Here is a 9,454-nt window from a genome sequence, read left to right on the forward strand (position 1 = left end):
CACTCCAGGACACTCATGGGTGACTGCACTGCCCTATAGGGCAGTCTTCTGCATGGCTGGCTTCCTCAATGGACTTGTTTTTCTCGCCTCACGGCCACATTAGAGACAGGCTGTCTGCTTTGACATGACTTCTTAAAACATGCCTCTGTTAAACGAGATATGTGCTCTGTTAGTCTTCTTGTATGACTAATTCAGTGTGCCCACTCAGACTTTCTTCTAAAGACATTCCTATAAGGGAGTACTCTGCCCTGTGTGAGGGAGCACTATCCCCGTGAGTGAGCACTCCACCCCTTATGAGTGAACATTCAAACTTTGAGTAAGCCCTGCTGTAAGCAAGTACTCTGCCCCGGTGAGTGAGTATTCCCCGCTTTGAGCACTCCACCCCATGTGAGTGAGCACTACCCCCCCATAAGTGAGCACTCCACCTGTGAGTGAGCACTCTGTCGCCTCGTGAGGTAGCACTCTGCCCCTGTGAGTGAACACTCCCCCGTGAGTGAGCACTCCCCTGTGAGTGCGAGTGAGAACTCAATCCCTGTGATTGAGCACTACGCCCTGTATGAGTGAGCACTAATCCCTGTGAGTGACAACTCCCCCTGTGATTGAGCACTCCTCCGTGAATGAGTGAGTGAGCCCGACCTGTTGTGAGTGACAACTCTGCCCCCATAAGTGAGCACGCCACCCCGTGTGAGTGAACACTATCCCCATGAGTGAGTTCTCCCCCGTGAGTGAGCACTACAGCCGTCGTGAGTGAGCACTACCACCATGAGTACCATGAGCACATTCCACCATTCCCAGGGGGGAACACATCCCCCCTGGGAGCAAGCGCTCTGCCCTTGTGAGTGAGCACTCCCCATGTGAGTGTGAGTACTCCTCCTGTGAGTGAGCACTCTGCCTCATGAGAGTGATCACTCCCTGCCATGAGTGGGCACTCCACCTGTGAGTGATCTCTTTGCCCCCTTGTGACTTAGCACTCTGCTCCCGTGAGTGAGCACTCCTACCAAGGTACGTGAGCACTCCCTCTGTGAGTGAGCACTCCCCTCATGCATCAGCACTCCCCCTGGGAGTGTGAGTGAACACACCCCCCACACATAAGCACTGGCCTCGCAAGTGAGAACTCCCCCCATGAGTGATAACTCCACCCTGTGATTGAGCACTCTGACCTGAACGAGTGATCATTCTTTCCATGAATGAGCACTCCACCCRTGAGTGAGCACGCCCGCCCATGACTGAGCACCCTGCCCTGTGAGTGGGCACTCTGCACCATTTGAGTGAGCACTAACACCTGTGAGTGTGAGAACTCCCCCCATGAGTGAGCACTCCCCCTGAGACTGAGCACTCCCCTCTGTGAGCGGCCACTCTGCCCCTGTGAGTGAGCACTCTGCCCACATGAGGACTACATCCCTTGTGAGTGAGCTCCACCACTGTGAGCACACCCCCTGTGAGTGTGAGCGAGAAGTACCCAATGAGTGAGCACTATACCTGTGAGTGAGTAYTCCGCTGTTAGTGTGAGTGAGAACTCCCCCTGTGAGTGAGCACTCCCCCTGCGAGTGTGAATGAGAACTCTACCCTGTGAGTGAGCACTCTGCCGCATGTAAGTGAGCACTCTGCCCCCGTGAGGACTACATCCCTTGTGAGTGAGCTCCACCACCTTAAGTGAGCACACGCCCTGTGAGTGTGAGTGGGAAGTCCCCCATGAGTGAGCACTACACCTGTGGGTGAGCACTCCGCTGTTAGTGTGAGTGAGAACTCCCCCTGTGAGTGAGAACTCCCCCTGCGAGTGTCAATGAGAACTCTACCCTGTGAGTGAGCACTCTGCCTTGTGTGAGTGAGCACTACCCCCATGAGTGAGCACTCCACCTGTGAGAAAGCTCAACACCTCATGAGTGAGCACTCTGCCCCCGGGTGTGAGCACGCCCCCTGTGAGTGAGCACTCCCGCCATGAGTGAGCACTACACCTCTTAGTTAGCACTCCACAAACCGGTGTGTTATCTCTCTGTCCCCATCAGTGAGGACTCAAACCATGAGTGACCACTTCCCCTATGAATGAGAGTGAGAAGTCGCCCATGAGTGAGCACTCCACCTGTGAGTGAGTACAATACCCCCCCCGTGAGTGAGCACTACCCCAGTGACTTAGCAGTGTGCCCCCATGAATGTGCACTCCCTCCGTGAGTGTGAGTGAGAACTTCTCACTCTGGGTGAGCACTCTGCTCTTTGGAGTGAGGACTCTGCCCCATGCGAGAGAGCACTCCCCACGTGAGTGAACACTCCCACCTGTGGGTGACTACTCCACCCCTGTGAGTTAACACTCTGCCACCGTGAATGAGCACTCCCCCCAGGAGTGAGCACTCCCCCTGGGAGAGTAAGAACTTCTACCCGTGAGTGAGCACTCCACGCCATGTTAGTGAACAATGCCCCTGTCACTGAGCACTCCCCCTCTGAGTGAGCATTCCACCCGTGAGTGAGCACATGCCCTTGTGAGTAAGCACTCCATCCCTGTGAGTGAGAACTCCACCCCAAGGTGCATTAGCACTCTGCCCCCTAGAATGAGCACTCATCTTGTGAGGGTGAGAGTTCCTGCCCTGTGAGTGAGCACTTCGCCCTGTGTGAGTGAGCACTACCCCTGTGAGTAAGCACTCCACCCCTGTTATTTAGCACTCTGCTCCTGTGAGTGAGCACTCCTCCCTATGAGTGACCACTCTGCCCCTGTATGTTAACACTCTGCACATGAGAATGAGGTCTCCCCCACCGTGAGGACCTCCCCCTGTGAGTGAGCACCCCTCTCGTGAGTGACCACTCCCCTTGGGAGTGTGAGTGAGAACTCCCCCTTATGAGTGAGCACTCTGCCTTGTGCAAGTGATCACTACCCCCAATGAGTGAGCACTTCCCCCTGTGAGTGAGCATTCTACTCGTGACTGAGCACTTCCTGCCATAAGCACTCCTCCCCTGTGAGTGAGCACTTGGCCCTGTGTGAGCAAGCACTGCCCCCTTGAGCGAGCACTCTCCCTGTGAGTGTGAGTGAGAACTCCCCCCGTGACTGAGGACTCCCGGCATGAGTGAGCACTCCATCTGTGCTGGAGCACCCCATCCCCCAGTGAGTTAGCACTCTGTGCCCCTTAGTGAGCATTCCTCTTATTAGTGTGAGTGAGAACTTCCCCTCTGTGATTGAGCACTGTGCCCCATGTGAGTGAGCACTACCCCTGTGAGTGAGCAATCTCCCTGTGAGTGAGCACTCTCCCATGGGTGAACACATCAACCCCTAAGTGAATGCTCCATTCCCTCGTGAGTTAGCACTGTGCCCCCATAAGCGAAGACTCCATTGGCAGTGTGAGTGAGAACCCCCGCCTTATGATTGAGCACTACCCCTGTGAGTGAGCATTCCAACCATGAGTGAGCACATCCTCTGTGAGTAAACACTCCTCTCCTGTAAGTGAGCACTCCCCCTGTGAGTGAGCACTCTGATGCCCCATGAGTGAGCACTCCACCCCCTCTGAGTGAACACTCCCTGTGTGAGTGAGCACAACCTCATGTGTCAGTACTCCAAATGTGAGCATTCCGACCTCCTTTGAGTTAGCACTCTGCCCCTGTGAGTGAGCTCTTTCCACCTGAGAGAGCACTTCCCCATGAGTGTGAGTGAGAACTTCCCCCCATGAGTGAGTACGACATCCCTTGCGAGTGACCACTATCACTGTAAGCACACCCCATGTGAGTGAGCATCTGCTCGTGAGTGAACGTGCCCCCGCGGGAGTAAGCACTAAGGCCTCGTGAGTGAGCACTCCCCCGTGAGTGTGAGTACGCCCCCCGTGAGTACTCTGTCCCATGTGAGTGAGCACTCCACCTGTGAGAACTCCCCCTGTGAGTGAGCACTCCCATGATGATTGAGCACTACACCTCTGAGTTAGCACTTTGCAAAAGTGTTTGCACTCTGCCCCCGTGAGTGATCACTCCCCCCTTAAGTGAGCACTCCCCCTGTGAGTGTGAGTGAGAACTCCACCCCTGTGATTGAGTACTCCCCCCTGTGTGTGAGCACTACTCTCTCGAGTGAGCACTACCCCATGAGTGAGCACTCCCCCTCTGAGTGAGCACTCCCCCACGAGTAAGCACTGCCTTCAGTGAGTGAGTACTTCCCCATGTGTGAGCAGTCCACTTGTGAGCACTCCCCCTATGAGCGTGTGTGAGAACTCCCACCATGAGTGAGCACTCCACCCCGCTGTGAGTTAGCACTCTGCCCTTGGAAGTGAGCACTTCTCCCGTGAGTGAGCACTCCCTCTGTGAGTGAGAATTCCCCCCTGTGAGTGAGCACTGTGCCCCGCATGAGTGATGACACTCCCACTGAGTGAACATTTTACACGTGTGAGTCAGCATGCCTCCCCATGAGTGAGCACTGCCCCCGTGAGTTAGCACTCGATGCCTGTGAGTTAGTACACCGCCCCCGTGAATGAGCACACCCCCTGTGAATGAGAGCTCTCCCATGAGTGAGCACTGCTCTCCGTGAATGAGCACTCGCCCATGAATGAACACGTCCTCTGTGAGTGAGCACTCCCCCCGCATGGGTGAGTACTCCTCTTATCAGTGAGAACTCACTCGTGTTAGTGAGCACTCCGCATTTCACAAGTTATGACTCTCGCCATGAGTGAGCATTCCACCTGTGAGTTAGCACTGTGCCTCATGCGTGAGAACTCCCCCTACGAGTGTGAGAACTTCCCCCGTGAATGAGTACTACCACTGTGAGTGAGCACTTTCCCCATGAGTCAGCACTCCCCCTGTGCTGTGAGTGTGAGTGAAAACTCGCCCCGTGAGCGAGTACTTCTCCCCACACAAGTGATCACTCCCCCCATGAGTGATCATTCCACCTATGAGTGAGCAGTTTCCCCAAGTGAGCATTCCACCCCCTATGAATGAGCACTCTGCCCCCGTGAGTGAGCACTCCCCCCATGAGTTAGCACTTCCCCCTGAGTGAGCACTCTTCCCTGTATGAGTGAGCACTATCCTCATGAGTGAGCATTCCCCTGTGAGTGAGCACTCGCCCCATGAGTCAGTACTCTCCCCCATGAGCACTCCACTGTCAGTGAGCACTCCCTCTCTGTGTGAACTCCCCTGTGAGTACTCTGCCCCATGTGAGTGAGCACTCCCCTGTGAGTGAACYCTCCCCTCCGTGAGTGAGCACTCCACCTGTGAATGATCCTGCCACCCCCCATGAGTGAGCACTCCGCCCCATGTGAGTGAGCATGCCCTTTCTGAGTAAACATTCCTCTGTGAGTGTGAGTGAGCATTACCCCCGTGAGTGAGCACTTTCCCCCGTGAGCACACTCCCCATGATTGAGCACTCCACCTGGGAGTGAGCAGCTCGACTCCTCCGTGAGTTAGCACTCTGCCTCCTTGAGCACTCACCCTGTGAGTGAGCACTCCTCATATGAGTGTGAGAGCTCCACCCCCACGAGTGAGCACTCCSTACCGTCTGAGTGAGCACTACCCTGTGAGTGAGAACTCCCCCATGAGTGAGCACTCTACCCTCTGAGTAAGCACTTGTGCATGAGAGCTCCTCTCGTGAGTGAGCACTCCACCCCCTGTGATTTAGCACTACCCTCATGAGTGAGCACTCCACCTCTGAGTGAGAGTGAAATCTCCCCCCTGTGAGTGAGCACCCCACCCTGTGTGAGTGATCACTACCCCCATGAGTGAGCACTCCCCCTGTGAGTGAGCACTCCACCCCCCGTGAGTTTGCATTCTGTCTCATGAGTGAGCACTCCCACCCGCACAGCTGATCGCTCCATGAATGAGCATTCCACCTGTGAGTGAACATGCCCACCCAATGAATGAGCGCTCCGCCTCGTATGAGTGAGCACTATCCCCGTGAGTGAGCAGTCCATTAGAGAGCACTCCGCCCCATGAATGACTCCTGTCCTGATGAGTGAGCACTCCACCTGTGAGTGAGCCCTCCATCCCCCCAGTGAGTTAACACTCTGCCCCTGTGAGTGAGCACTCCCTCTACGAGTACTCTAACCACGAATGAGTACTCCTCCCTTTGAGTGAGCACTCCCACCATGAGTGAGCACTTCACCTGTGCATGAGCACTCTGCCACCCCGTGAGTTAGCACTCTGCCCCGTGACCATTCCACCCCATGAGTGAGCACTCTCCCTATGAGTGTGAGAACTCTGTTAGTGAGCACTCTGCCCCATGTGATTTAGCACTCCCCCATGAGTGAACACTCCCCCCATGAGTGCTCTCCCCTGTGAGTGCCTACTCCACCTGTGAGTGAGCACTCCAGTTCCCATGAGTGAGCACTCCACCTGTGAGTGAGCACTCCAACCCCGATGAGTTAGCACTCCCCCGAGTACTCCCAACCATGAGTGAGCACTCTGTACCCGTGAGTGAGCACTCCACCCTGTGACTGACCACTCCCCCCACAGTGAGTGAACCCTCTCCCTGGAAGTATGAGACTTACACACCTGTGAGCACCCCGCCCCATTTGAGTGAGCACTCCCCGTGAGTGAGCATTGCCCCATGAGTGAGCACTCCCCCTCTGTGAGTGAGCACTCCGCCCCCCGTGACTTTGAGTTTGAGAGAGAACTCCCCCCTGAATGAGCACACCGCCCTGTATGAGTGAGCACTACCCCCGTGAGTGAGCATTCCCTCTTTGCGTATGAGTGAGAAATCCCCATCTGAGAGTGAGCACTCCACCCTGTGTGAATGACCACTACCCCTGTGAGKGAGCACRCCCTCCAYGAGTGAGCACTCCACCTGGGACYGAGCACTTCAACCCCCCGTGAGTTAGCACTCTGCCTCCGTGAGCACTCTTCATTTGAGTGTGAGAGCTCTACCCCTATGAGTGAGCACTCCATACCATCTGAGTGAGMACTACCCTGTGAGTGAGAACTCCCCCATGAGTATTCTACCTCTGAGTGAGCACTCCGACCTCCCTGAGTTAGCAATCTACCTTCGTGAGTGAGCACTCCCCCTCATGAGTGAGCACTTCCTCCATAAGCACTCTCCCTCTGAGTGTGAGTGAAAACCCTTGCATGAGTGAGCACTCCCCCTGTGAGTGAGCATTGCCCCCATTAGTGAGCACTCCCCCATGAGTGAGCACTCCGATGAGTGAGCACTACTACTTGTGAGTGAGCACTCCACCCCGCCATGTGTTAGCACTCTGCCCCCATGAGTGAGCACTCCCCCCATGAATGAGCACTCCTCCTGTGAGTATTCCTCTCTTTTTGGGTGAGCACTCTGTACCGCACAAGTGATCACTCCCCTCGTGAGTGAGTATTCTACCCATGAGTGAGCACGCCCCCTCGTGAGTGAGCACTGCACCTCCGTGAGCACTCCCTCTGAAAGTGTAAGAGCTCCCCTCGTGAGCACTCCGCCCCGTGTGATTTAGCACTATCCTCATGAGTGAGCACTCCACCTGTGAGAGTGAGAATTCCCCCATGAGTTAGCACCCCCCCCCGTGATTGAGCACTCCCCCTCTGTGAGTGAGCACTCCGCCCCCCCATGAGTTTGCGTTGTCCCATGAGTGAGCACTCCCACCCGCACAACTGATCACCCTGCCCATGAGTGAGCATTCCACCCGTGAGTGAGCACTCTGCCCTGTGTGAGTGAGCCCTACCCCCCAGAGTGAGCGCTACCCCATGAGGGAGCACTCCCCTGTTAGTACTCCCCCTGTGAATGAGCACTCCACTCCATGTGAGTTAGCACTACTCCTGTGAGCAAGCACTCCCCCATTAGAGAGCACTCCCCACCATGACTACTCCTCCCATGCGTGAGCACTGCACCTGTGAGCACTCCCCCCCTGTGAGTTGGCACTCTGCCCCCGTGAGTGAGCACTCCCCCCATGAGCACTTCCCCCTGTGAGAACTCCCTCCTGTGAGTGTTCACTCCACCCCATGAGTGAGCATTCCATCTGTGAGTGATCACGCCCCGTTGTGGAATTGAAAATTCCCTTGGGATTCAGTGTATATTGGATACCCATTGTAATAAGGATATACAGTAAACAATGGATGTCCACTATAAACGTAAACCCATTCTATAGTATTGTGACTCTACGTGGCGGCACTTTAGTGCAAAGTCGGGTCCTGTATTTATTGCAAAACCGAACTACTGCAGGTAACCTTCACACAAACTGTTCCCAAAGCAACTGAACTCACTTTGGAACATACAAACCCAATGAATTTAACCTAAGAAGTCAGTGGACACAATACAGGTAATTAAAAGTGAACGAGTCAGGTCAACATGTTCTGTAGGGAAAAACTAGAGATTTTCTAGTAGGGAAAAACTAGAGATAGAAAAACCTATACCCATGAAAAGCTTCACGAAGGCGCTTTTGCAGAAACACAGTAAATCCAATCCTCCAGGCAAAGACACAACACAAATGGAGTTCACCAAAGGAGAGAAAGCCCAGGATGCCTCCCTTTCATCATTAAAATTCCTCCATTCCAGCAGATGAACCAAGTTACAGCTACAAATACCTTCTCTGTATGTGAACTGAATCCTAACGTTTGCCTGATTTATTCTCCCTTTATCTCTGCACAGACAACAGCACTCATGTTTGCATTGCTTCTCCATTATCAGATTGCAAGAGAAGCTGCTAACAGACTTTGAACATAAATAATACACTTTCAATCTTGACAGGTTTTCTTTGGCCTGCCCTCAAGGCTTTAGGTTTCTGATTCAGGACAAAGAATGAGTCTTGATGACTCAAKAGGGTCAAATCTACTGCCTCTGTACTGTGTCTCTATGAATATAGGACGAATGCTGAATTTTAAACTTATTTTATCCTGCTTCTCTCTTAACACTAGAACAACTTACTCCCAAAATTAAAACTGTACTTTTTTTTTTTCTCAGAAATCAAAATTCCTTAGAGTGGAAACATGTTAAGGCTGATTTACTTATTTCAAAAGCACTTTTTCTATCTGTTGCAAAACTTAGCTTTCACAAAAGGCTGATGAAATGGCTGATCAACCCGGCAATGCACTATGGATTCAAGCTTATTATCTCCGAACCAGTGAGACTGCAAGCGCTGACGACTGCAATTCATCAAACAGTGCAGTGTGATCGTACAGCTGTGGCGAGGGCAGGCTCCACGATAGGGCCCCAAGAAGACCAACCTAGTCCAGAAGAAAGCATTATAACAACAGGCATTGTCTATTTCTAAAAAACAAACAAACAAAAAAAACCCCAAAGATAAAATTGCAAGATAAACTGCTGATCCCAGCTGTCTTTTTCACCCTTATTTACAGAAATAATTAAGAAATTAAGACATTTGTTTTCTTGCAGCCATCGAAATATTTGTGTATTAAAAGAATCCAGTGTTTTATTTTTAATAATGTACTTAAATATGCAACCAAACTGCTGCCAAAACTGTCATCCAATTATTTAAAAAGAGTCGTAACACCTTATCCAAATCTGTTTATTGACAAGAAGGTTTCAAGCTCATCTGTGATCATCAGTCTAGAATACACA

The sequence above is a fragment of the Nothoprocta perdicaria genome, unplaced genomic scaffold (genome assembly GCF_003342845.1).
Source record: "Nothoprocta perdicaria isolate Ctin4 unplaced genomic scaffold, notPer1 scaffold_206, whole genome shotgun sequence".
Classification (NCBI taxonomy): Eukaryota; Metazoa; Chordata; class Aves; order Tinamiformes; family Tinamidae; genus Nothoprocta; species Nothoprocta perdicaria.